Below are 12,346 nucleotides of genomic sequence, written 5' to 3' on the forward strand. Positions count from 1 at the left end.
ATTATAGATTTGTTGTGTCCTGCAGATTAGTACATTACATAAAAGCATACAACAAGAATAAAAGCATAGATTAAGTGCTGGGCTAAATCTTGCTTTCACTGAAATGTTGCGTGATATACCCTTTGAAATCTGCACTTTTCATCATGGATGTTTGATATACAAGCTGGTATGGAAGCCACGAATAAGATCAACAACATTGTATGGCTCACATTGGAAAAAGCCCTTGGATTTCCTCAAAAACATCTCATTTGACACAGTAAAATATAGGGTACTTTGGCACAACCTACACAAAAATCTACTACTGATCATATGCATAGTTCATATTAAACAACTACCCACTCAAACAATGATGGAAATTGATTAACTTGAGCAATGTTGAAAGGAAATTACTTGCCCTTTGCATTCATTTCACAACACTCAGTGAAATGCAAATCATATTTGTTATGAAGTTGCCACAGGCCCCCAGATTTTATCCCCTGATAATTGAGAAATTTGTCGAGGAATAGCTGTGATTCTATTTATTTGCTACGCTGAACCGTTCTATGAATTGAAAATCTAATACTCGGGTTTTTGTTCCAAAAAAATGCTCATATTCATCAAACACTGATGCAAGGCACCAATTCTGCATTTTACATAAACATCCTACCAATCAACTTGTAGGGCGCTTCCCTGTTTTGCAATGAATTAATAGAGGATGGTTTCTTATATCAAGTAAAATCTTCAATGCATGGCATATGTCATCCTCAGATATATCCATTTTAGGCTCCTGGCAAGAAGAAAGATAAGTTTGAAAATTACCACACAATTTCTCTAATCCACTAAAATTTTAAAAAAAATTGAAAATGCAAACATAAAACTGAGAAGATTGATGGATCAAAAACCAAGTTTAGAACAATGAATTCAAGCTTTAACTAATGATTAACAACTTAGGAAACGCTGGAGTAGATGGTGGCTCCCTTCCTTTTTCTTAAGGTCAAGATATTGACTACAAATATTTGCAGATCGAATCTCTATTCTAGTGAAATGGCAGAAAATCTGCATGGAATCACAAAATCATCAAACCACTCAAATCGTACCACAAAATCTGTATGCAATCATGAAAATGCTAAAAATGGACCAACCGAAGGTAGATCAAATCAAGACTTGAGGAATGAAACGAGATTGCGTAGTGAAAGTGCAGATTTAGCGGACAGGCGAGTCGAGATAGCGGAATGAGGAAGAGCCAGATAAGCTAATCATAAGGATAGAGCCGCAGTGACTCGAGTAAGAGACCAAAGGAAGGAGCTTGTTCCACGGAACCTAATTTAGCTCGCCCAATTTGGCAGAAACCCTTTACTTAATTCAACAAACAGAAAACACCAAGCAGAGTTTAATTTAGAATCTTTTCTCCATGTCAATGACATCTCAACACCCTTTAGCAATGGCCCTTCATTTCTGAGTGCTCTTATGCAATCACCGTCAAAGTGACAATGCCTCTTCTCGCGTAGCTGGCTGGTGATCACTCTGTTGCAAGAAAGCGTAAGCCAAGGCACCAAATTCTCTTATGCACTTCCCAATACAGCTCCAGTTTTGAAGCTCCAAAGCTAGTCTCACAAGCTGGCTGTTTCTAACTCGCAGAAGCTGGCTTCACACATAGATGAATCTCTAGGTTGCACACTAGCATTCCCGGTGAATCCAACGTGATATTGGAATTCTTACTGAGCGTAGGAACCCAATAATCCTTTACAACTCAAGTTCGACAGTTCACTAGCTGGAACAAGTTTCACAGTTTACTCAAGCACATTCACACCAAACGTTTACTCAAGCATGAATGAAAGGGTCCTGAAGAACCGCGATTTCCTCTCAAACCATTAGGAATCCAAGGAAACGATTTCTGGGTTATGTAATTTATTTCGTTTCGGAAAAAACCCATATCTTTGTTTTTCCTGATTTGTTTTGGTTTGATCACAAAACATGTTTCAAAATGACGTGTCAAAACTGCTATGTCTTCTGGCAATGCTGTAACAAAATCAAATCAGTTAGGTCATGACTCGATTCCAAACCCATCAATTCTTCTATAAATTGTGATCTACATGGGAAGGAATTCAGTTCATCGAAAGGCCTGTTTGGTCACATGAAATGCCACTCTGAAACCCATCGAGATAGCAGCGATTCCCATACAAAAGAATCACAACAAAATGAGACACAAGATTGATAAGAAAGTGAGAATGATGTTGAGATTGAAGTTGACCATCGAAACTGGAAATCAAACAGGATTGATAATTGGATGAAGGGAAAGGGATTCAAGAGACCCAGCTGTGCAACCCAACATGGCACACTTTGTTCACAATTAAGATCAAATGCAAAGAAGGATCTCATTATTACATAAATTATGAGTTCCAAAAATTCAGAAGCTGAGAACAAAGTAAATGTAGAGAAGTTTCAACTTCCTATTTGAATTGTTTATATGTAGACTTGGCTTGCTTGAAAAAATTTTCCAAGTGCATACAAGACCTAGCCTAAGAGGAAATATGGTTTTTTTATCAAATCATTAAACTATAGATTTCATTTTTAAATTTGAAATCGAAAATAAACGTTTTTTTTTTTTTTTTTAATGATTTCGATTTCTTATAATGTTGTAGTTTTAATTATGTGTGCAATTTCCGAGCAAGATATTTTTATATCATTTTTGAAAATAAATCAGTAGATTTTCTGATCTTCCTGATCACTCGAAGCGCAGGAAGAGAGCATACTAATCTATTGATTTGTTTTTTATTTTTATTTTTGCAGGTTCTAAGCGTGGATGAAGTGGCTCTTACCTAATTTTATTCATGAGAAATGTGGATGTTTTTTTTATTTTTTTTAAGAAAAACAAGACTAAAAACTCTAGCGAGATCTCGTTTTATTTTTCTAACCTATTCTACCTTAACTTGCTTGAAAGATTTTTTATTTCCTAGGTAAAAGAATGCTTCGAGTGAAGCCACCTATAGACTAAGAATTCAAAAATGCTCACATCAAGATTTAATTTTTTTACCTAATTATTTGCAAGGATGTGAGTAACTTATCTTATTCTTGGACTTGTCGCAAGGTTCTTTTGAAACTAGTCTTCAATATTGTCCTTGCTCTCCAAGAAGTACCTGTTTAACATCAAATTTCTCATTCGTAGACGAATTAGTAAGAAATGGGGGGTTTGATTAAAAAAACTAAATTTAAAATCAAACTAAGTATGAAAAATAAAAAAGATCAACTTGAACACCTTTATGAAGATCCTGCTATCACCAGGTTTAACAAGTTAGTCCATAAAAAGAAATTGCAATAAAAATAACTTCCTAAATCTATCTCTAAATGATCCTCCCTGGCAACGACGCTAAAATGTTGGGTCTAAAATGCGGATGCAAATTAGAGTTTCATTTAATATCAATCCGGGTAAGTAAACTTCAAGGATCATCCAATATATATGGACTTAGAGACAAACTAAACTAAGCTAGGTGAATAAATTCCAAAGTTCCCTTACAGGAGGTCTTTCATTGGGATCTTCGACACCTATTTAGTCTTTTAACAAAATGAAATCTAAAAATTAAAAGACATTATGACAAGTGTAAGAAATATTGAAGCTCCCTTACATGAGACTATTCATTAATATTTCTAACCATCTTAATCAATAAAATAAGAAATGAAGGAATTTAAACAAAATTCAAATTGATTACAGGAAATATTAAAGCTCTCTTACAAGAGACTATTCATTTATATTTCCAGCATCAAGATCTTTAAACTAATGAAATTAAAAACATAAATGAAAGCTTACTATACCAAAACAAGTATGCAAGTGAGGCAATGGGGGCCCTCCATAGCTCCACAAGCACACCTAGAAAGAAGTCAAATGTAGAAGAAAATCCAATCCACTTTATTTATCATCAATTGCAAATTGCAATTACAAGCTCCAAGTTCTACATTCCAAGAGATTCTAAATCTCCATTACAATGATCCTAAAATCTAAAATTACAAATGAAGGACTAAGTTTCTAAATTATAAGGAAAATTAAGATTACAAATGAAGGAGATAACACTCCTATTTATACAACAAGATGAGATAACAAACCCATAATGATGATCCACTATTCCCTCCTTTGATCGACATATTTCTCAACCAATGGTGACACATAACCCTATCCTCCATGATCTTCTCCTTGAGGTCCATGATCTTATCCATGAGGTCCATGATCTCCTCAAATTCGAATTTGAACATAGAGTGCGACATAAGGGTGCCTTAGAAGCTTCCTTTGTACCTACACATGTCAACAAACTCATTCTAATTGTTAGGTATAAATATATGGATATTATTTTCTAAAGTTTAACCACAAATTCTCCTAAAAATACTAAGAATTAATAATGTTTTGGAAAACACAATAGTAACCCATTTAATGATGAAAGTGAAGCTAATGTGATGACATGGTGGTGGAATAGAGGTGAGAAAATGTGTAAATGGAGAGAAAGTGGATTTTGAATGGAGTGAAAGTGGATGTATTTCAAGGATAATTCTTAGGCGCAACACAACTCCTAGGGATCTGGTCTACATGGGTCCACAAACATCATAACGTACATGTTCTAATAAATCTCTTCTTCTCCTATTAGAATTAGAGGGGAATTCATCTTTGTGAAGTTTTCCTAATGCACAACCTTCACAAGTAGCATACTCATTTTTTAACATAGGGATTCCTTCAACCATTCTTTGTTTATGCAACAACAACAAATCATGATAATTGATATGACCATACCTCTGGTGCCAAAGGAATTCTATTGACATAGTTGTAGAAGTCAGTGCTTGATGACTCTTGATGGTGACATAAACCTTGTACAGGCCTCCAACCCTCACTCCTAAAGAAATTGGTTTGCAGCGATCCAGCAAGTACTTTACTATGCAATGTGTTTTGAAGAATTCAACCTTGATATAATGATATGTGATTGTGGACATAGAGATCAATTTTTTCTTGATCCCTGGAACATATATAAAATTATGAATGTGCCTGACACTGCCATTTGGTAAAGTCACTGGAATTTCACCATATTCCTTGATCTAATGTGCACAATCTTCTCCAAGATAAATGTTGTCTCCATTGTTTATTTCCTTGAAGTTCTCATATCAGTCCTTATTGCATGTCATGTGGATTGAACCTCCAGAATCCACAAGCCATGCATCGACATCATCATTTTTAGCAGACGACGTAGCATTAGACACAAACAATTTGAGATTCTTAATATCAGAGTTGAGGACTTCTCCTGCAAAATGTCCTAGATGTCTTATGTGTTTATGCCTCGCTTCATCACTTTTCTTCTTATAACAGTATCTCGCAAGATTCCCACTTCTACAACAATAAAAACATTTAATTTTATAATCATTTCTAACAGGTGACATACCTTGATTTGGCTTACGAAATGGCCTTTTCTTAGATGAAATTCCACCTTTACTTCCTTCTCCTTGTTTTCCTTTGAAGAACTTCTTCTTTGCCAAAAGTGTTAAGTTTGGATTCTAAGTCTTCAAATTCCTGCGCCGCTTCTTCTTGCATCAGTATGCCTGTCAATTCCTCAAAAGTGGGAGCTTTCTCCCTTACTACAAGACCTGTAATAAACATCTGATAGTCCTATGACATTCCATTTAAAGTGATTGTCACAAGATCAATACTAGGTACTAATTCTCCTATGTCTCCCAGCTTATCTTTCAAGTCTTTGATTCTTGAAACAAAAGCACTAACAGATTCATTTTCTTCCATTTTAATATAAAGGAGCTTACTTTTCAGGAAGAGGACTCAATTTGTATTTTTAGTCTCATATAACTCCTTTAGTGTATTCCAGGTTTCATTAGAAGTATGATTATCACGAATATGATGAATTATATTATCTTTCATGGACATCCTTAATAGTACCTTTGCTTTGTTCTCCCGCTTCTCCTAGTCTTGAATCAATGTAGCTGTTGCATCTCCAACAACACTTGGTTTTTCTTCCTCTCCCTTTGTGATCGCCCATACACCATAACCTTGCATCAAAGTCTGCAATTTGAATTTCCAATTAACATAGTTGGTACCATCCAATTTATTGGCCTCGTTCAGATATGTTTTTGCAAGGGGATTCATCGTTTTGATTAAAAAATATATTTACACCCATCACAACACTTGCTTACCAACAAACACAAAGTTTAATATCACTATGATGGAAACTTTTAATTTCGCAACTCTTCAATTAGAGGTGGACCAAACAAGCTATAAAACTCACACAATAATAAAAACTCCAAAATAACAAGTTGTGTAAAAAGAGAAGTCGTGACAAAAAAAATTCCAAAATTCTTTCACGCGAGTGCTCTCGCACTACAATCTTCAACTTTAACCAGTTGACTTTGACGAGGCACAACAAAATTGGACACTTAAGTAATTATGAAACCAGTTAAAAAAAAGGATACAACGAAATTGTATGCACCAACGATCTAATATATAATTAACTCAACCACACACTGGGAAACTCAACGCCTTCCCATGCTTTGATATCACTTTGAATAAAAGAAGATAAAATGTTAATGAATGAAACACGTAGCTCTTAGGTGAGGAGCTCTTGAGGCTGCCAAACAACGCCATCTTTCATTAATAAAACAATGAAAGATACAATCATTTAAATGCCAAACAAGGTCATCTTTCATTAATAAAACAATGAAAGACACAAACATTTAAATGAATACATTTAGAAAAATAAAACAAACCCAAAAATAGAATCTAAGTCTTAAATACAAACCCAATCTAAATAACCAGCAACAACTTTTTCCATTATTTCTAAATAAATTTAAAATTATAAAATTTAAATTTAATAAAAAATACATATTTTTAAAACATCAAACTTATTTAATATATAAAAAATTATAAAAACACTAATAAATATTGCTATTAACCACCTGGTTTAATAAGAATAAAAACGGAGAAAAACCGGATAATATGACCATGATCGATAAATGCCACAGTAACGTCTGCAGGATCAGTAATGCCATCCAACAACGGCAGGTCTTGTCAAGCCAACAAACTCAAGCCTCAACATTCCATGACAGCGTGCGTAAGAGGAGCTCATACAAAGAAAATGAAAATGAACGTTAACTATATATATAATTTTTTAATATGGTGTTAGGTTAGACTTATTAGATTACTTGTATTAATTTTTGTATTGACATATTGATTGTGAGATTTAATGGGTTGGATAAATTAATTATATATATCTATATATATAGTTAATGGATATTTGAAAAATATTATAGGTGAATTAATTAAGGAAAATTATATATTAAATTTTGGTATAAGTTTAAAGTGTTGGTGGGAGGTTGAATTAAGTTTAAAAATTAAATTTAAATTTTATTGGGAGGTTGTATCAAGTTTAAAAATTAAAATTAAAATCTTATTTGATAATAAGTTAAAAAAGAATAGTAAATCTTGACTTTCATTAAATCTTAAATTTTTAGTATATTTAGTATAGGAATTTTAGATATATTTTTAGTATTATAATGATAACCACTAAATTTAATCTTAAACATCATCCAATAAATTACCTATCTACTATAATTAAAAAAAATAAAAAATAAAAACCAATCTACCAATTCTCCTAATAAAAAATAATTAGGATCATCCACAATACTTACAAATTCTCTTTTCACCAAGATATTTGATGATTATCTTTTCACCAAGATATTTGATGATTGCAGTAACGACCCCTTTGAAGGTGGTCATCAAGATTGTACCTCTCACCTTGATCTTGAAGTTCCTAACGATATTATTTTTAATGAATATGAATTTACGTGAAAGGCATGTTGATCTTGGAGTTCCGAGTGATTATTTTTAATGAATATGACTTTGCGTGCACGCCATGTTTGATTATTTTGTTGGATTATGTCTCCAACCTAAAACGGTTTTGGATTATTTTGTTCGATGTGTCCAACCTAAACAATTCAAAATTGAGGACCACAAAACTTCTAAAACCGAGACAATATAAGGCTTGGTACAATGTCACACACATGTTTACCTTAAATGTCTACTAAGACAATATTACAAACTTAATGCACTTGTTCACACTAACATCCTCCATAATTCTTAGGGTACAAAAACAAAATAAATGTAGAGTTAAGTATTTGACCAAATGAATAATATCACATCTCTGGTCAGGAAAACTTTTAAGGATGTGATATTTATTATAGAGTTAATAAAGGGAGACTAATATTGTATTCAATATTAATTTTAAGGTAGACAAATTATTTAATTTTTTCATGAAAAAGTATATCGACTTCACGAATAACTCTTTATTAAGAAAAGTCATTTAGTAAAATATTCTGATTAAGGGTTGCTTATGTTGAGTAAATTTTGTCACTAATTTACTTGATGTTATATCTACTATGCATATTTTATCTTTATTTTATCATCATAGTCTTACATGTGCACATTTTAATGGAAAAGATCAATGTATAATTGGAAACCCATGGGCATTGCTATGAATAATATTATGAAATCATAAAATGTCCTTACACCACTAAAGTGTCATGATAAGGAAGTCAAATCACAGGTTAAATATAATTGTTACAAATTCACTGAAGACAACAAATGGCATCCAAAATAGAAATCTTTCCAAATTTCATGGAAAAGCGAATATTTCAAGCACTTGCATGTCATGGGATCTTTGGGATAGATCAAAATCAAATTATGGGACCAAAACAACATCTCTATCATCATCAACAAGGTATATGGAATAAATATCAAATATTAAATTGCACAAGAAGAATTCACATCTATGTTCTCTCATAAACTTTAATTAGAACATGATGGATTTTCTAGATCACAAGGATCTAATGTGATGTCATCTAAATAAAAAAAATCCTCTCTTTTGTTTAGAACCTTGTTTTATTTTAAATTCAAAATGGAGATACAATTAGATAGTGGGTAAATGAGTGATATCGACAAAAAATCTATAATTTTGATACTTGTTTGGTAGACAAAGCGCTCTTGCGGTCAAGGGCGATCTCCCTAGGTTTGGAAACCAAACATTAGAATAGAACACATACAAAACTATACAATATTTCCATAGAATACTTTTGAAAATGTGAATATATGGTAATCTAAAGTTTGTCCTCACTGTTATGAAACCAGCTCAAGAAAAGATAGAAAAGATGGATCAACACCTTAGAATTCAGCCTCTTCGAGGGGGCAACCTCCTTTATATTACATAAATGAACAATTCTTTGATGATACAAATGAAAAGACCTCCTTTCTATATATAGGAGTCTAAGGGGTCATAACATAATCAGAGCCGACATAACAATAATAATGTAAGGGCACAATAATAATAATAGTGGGCTTCTATGGGGTACAATAGTAACAATATGGGCACTACATGGGTACATCAATATAATAAGTGGGTTGTACTGATAACAATAAGGGGTTACACTAGTAGTATAGGGGCCTAACATGCCCCTCTCCTTCAAAAAGCGTTGTCCTCAACGCTTGAGTAGTTCTTGATGCTTCTATATAACATTCTTGTCATCCCATGCGCAATCTTCAACAGGTAAGTTCTTCCACTTGATGAGATACTCTGAAATTGATCGATTTCATAGCTGTCGGGTTCTGGTTTCTATGACTGTCCTAGGTTCCAATATGATTTTTCCTTCCTCTTCAATTTCTGGCAATATTGTTTGAATTGGGATCTTTTGCAAATTTTGAATAAGTGGCCATACTTCTTCATCCTTCTTCCATTCATCCCTTGCTTCGTTTATCCAATCTGGTTGGATAATAGAAATAGCACAAAACAATGCTTCCACATCCTCATCCTTGAAGAGTCTTCCCATTCGGTAAGGTCGCCATTTTTTAAGTGCATGTAGTATTGCCAACATTTCCTTCTCATAAATAGCTTGCTTGAGATGTAGCAGTAAAAATACCCAATCACCTACATCAAAACATTTTTCACTACAATGTTGATCTACCTATTGTTTCATTTGATTTTGCACCGAAGTCGCGTTATCCTTTAAAATTTGGAGAACTTGTTGTTGATACTTTATGTGATCTTTCACTACTTGAACCTTTCTCTTCTTGATATGTCCTTCTATCTCTAGAGTTTGAGGAGTGGTAATTTCTTCCAATCCTTTATAAGATATGGTCGGATTCATTTCTTGATGCTCGATGTGATCTTTCACTTCTTGAACATTTTTCTTCTTGATATGTCCTTCTATCTTGATAGTTTGAGGAGTGGTAATTTCGACCAATGAATTACAAGATATGGTTGGATTCATTTCTTCTTTCTCGATGTGATCTTTCACTTCTTGCACCTTTTTCTTCTTGATATGTCCTTCTATCTTGAGAGTTTGAGGAGTGGTAATTCTTGCCAATGCTTTACAAGATATGGTCTGATTCATTTCTTCTTTCTCTGGGTGGGGTCCTGGCATATATCTTCTTCTTTTGATGTTTCTTGATCCTTTTCTTCCTCCTCTTCATATTCTATGTAAAATAATTTCTTCTCAACACACTTATGACCTTTAGTGCATTTTCTATCACAATTGTAACAAAGCCATTTTTCTCTTTTTTCTTCCAATTGTTGTGGTGTAACCCTTGTAGGTTGTGGAAGGCTAGGAGAAACAACACTTCCATCTTTATAGTTGTGAGGGGTATGCTTCCTGGTTTCCATAATTTTTCTTTCCACTATGTCACAAAGCCCTTTTACTCTTTCCAATTGTTGTGGTGTTGCTCTAAAGAAGGTGTTGCTCTTTGTATCCTCATAATGTGCTATCATTTCCTCCGTGAAAATTGACCATGTAACAAGTTGTTTACGAGAACAAAGCCCTTCATACCATAAAAATTGATCTGGTTCTAAATATGAAGATGCAATACATACCTTTTGTAACAGTGGTACACCATGTAGATCAAAATATTGCTCCATCTGAAGTATCCAATTTACCGGATCCTTGCCATCAAACTTCCTCATCTTGCTTTTTCTTGATTTTAGGAGCTCGATCTTGAAACGACTGTAACTCTATACTTTCGGATCTTTAAGTTCTGAAATTGTGACCTGTGGTAGCCCTCTGTGTCCTCTTTCCAATGCCACCAGTCTGATCCAAATTGGATTCTCCAAGAAAGAGTTATGCACAATCTCCCAAGATGACCTGATTATATACCTTTCCAGAAGAGCGAACTTGTATGAAGTGCCACGTGTCACTGTTTCGACCTTTGGCTCTATTTGGAATGTAATTCAGGAGTTTTCAAAAAGACCAACTTCCTCAGATCATATCTCTGCAAATATAGCGTGAAAAGCTCTGAAATTTGGACCCGAGCTTCAGCGTGATGTCTTCTCAAATGGGTTTTTTTTTTAGCTTCTGAAACATCGCAGAAAAAAATTTAAAGCGAAAATGCCACGATGACCTATTTGGAGTAGCGAAACCCTAGAATCCAAAGCTTTGATACCAAATGTTATGAAACCAGCTCAAGAAAAGATAGAAAAGATAGATCAATGCCTTAGAATTCAGCCTCTTCGAGGGGGCAACCTCCTTTACATTACATAAATGAACAATTCTTTGATGATACAAATGAAAAGACCTCCTTTCTATATATAGGAGTCTAAGGGGTCATAACATAATTAGAGCCGACATAACAATAATAATGTAAGGGCAAAATAATAATAATAGTGGGCTTCTATGGGGTACAATAGAAACAATATGGGCACTACATGGGTACATCAATATCATAAGTGGGTTGTACTAATAACAATAAGGGGTTACACTAGTAGTATAGGGGCCTAACACTCACTTATTCTTTGTTTGTTGTAGCTCTCGTTCTGCCTTTGATTCTCAAAGCCAAAACCTGCGATATCACCAATAAACAACTAATTAAAGCATTTGATATACAAAAGATTCAACAGATTCCAAATGAATGATCAAGGAATTCCATTACAATATTTGCACAATGATACATTATATGTGGGAAATAAATATATTTTCTATTAATAATGAAAAATGAGAGAATTAAAACTGAATCCTTGATGTAGATAGCTTCCTCCTAATAGTCCTAAAATCCAACCTTGCATTCAAAATCCTTCAATGAATACTTTACCAGAGTGAAAGTATACTTCAAGAGTAGAAAAGCCAACCCCTTTTCCTTTGAGTGCATTTCATTTATAGGTTAAAGACGAAAGTTTGAGATCCACTTAGATATGAATTAGATTCACAATGTAGGGGATGGGATCCACTATTGTAGGGATGAGAACCACTTGAACAGGGATTCGACCCTATATCCTCACCGATCGAAAAGATACCTTCATGAGGCTTCTAGAATGGAAGTGTCATAATAATTTTTTATCTTTTACCCATGTAA

This window comes from Pinus tabuliformis, chromosome X (assembly GCF_031772625.1).
Source record: "Pinus tabuliformis cultivar Carrire ecotype Pingquan chromosome X, CPIR1, whole genome shotgun sequence".
In the NCBI taxonomy this organism is placed as follows: Eukaryota; Viridiplantae; Streptophyta; class Pinopsida; order Pinales; family Pinaceae; genus Pinus; species Pinus tabuliformis.